The sequence below is a fragment of the Gavialis gangeticus genome, unplaced genomic scaffold, assembly GCF_001723915.1.
Source record: "Gavialis gangeticus isolate Ggan-Ray unplaced genomic scaffold, GavGan_comp1, whole genome shotgun sequence".
Taxonomy (NCBI): Eukaryota; Metazoa; Chordata; order Crocodylia; family Gavialidae; genus Gavialis; species Gavialis gangeticus.
The window spans coordinates 86,499,388-86,499,960 of NW_017728992.1; the positions used below are offsets into that span (position 1 = coordinate 86,499,388).

The 573-nt window shown below is 59.5% G+C and overlaps 1 protein-coding gene across 2 annotated transcripts in view; it reads right to left on the reverse strand.

Annotated features, from left to right (window-relative positions):
- Positions 1-573, reverse strand: part of LDLRAD4 (low density lipoprotein receptor class A domain containing 4) — a 599,211-nt gene that overhangs the window by 50,470 nt on the left and 548,168 nt on the right. The window lies entirely within an intron of this gene.

Consider the following 573-nt stretch of genomic DNA (forward strand, 5'->3'; position numbering starts at 1 on the left):
AGTCGCACGTGGGGGCTCGAGCAGTCACCACCTCCCCCCGAAAGGGAAAAACACAAGCGTGTCTGAGAATCCTGGACAAGGAGGGCTACAACCTCAGGAGAGCATCTTTTTTTTTCTTTTTATAAACATATTTCGTGTTTATATCACGAAATCATATCAGCTCAAATCAGGCACATCAGTCTCAAATCGTATGGATTGAGCAGAACTCAGTCGTTCCAAAAAACCACCTCGAGCGAGCAGACAGAACTCAATCCTTCTCCGTGCCGTAGCAAGACGGTGAGATGAGGGGCAAGCAGGGCGCAAAGCGAGGGGGCGCCAACCCGTGGTGACGTGCAGGGGGTGCATGGGGTGCACATGCACTCCTGAGAGCGCTGGGGTGCCCACCCTGCCAGCCTGCATTCCCAGGCACGGGGGGCAGGCGAGGGCACTAGTGCCCCCCTGAGAGCACCAGCTGGGGAGTGGGGGCTCTCCCAAAAGCACCAGCAGGTCAACGGGATCAGCTGGGGGAGGACCCCCCCCCTCGATGACTGGTCACGGGGGGGGGGGGGGGGCAGGCAAGTGCCCCCCACCCCG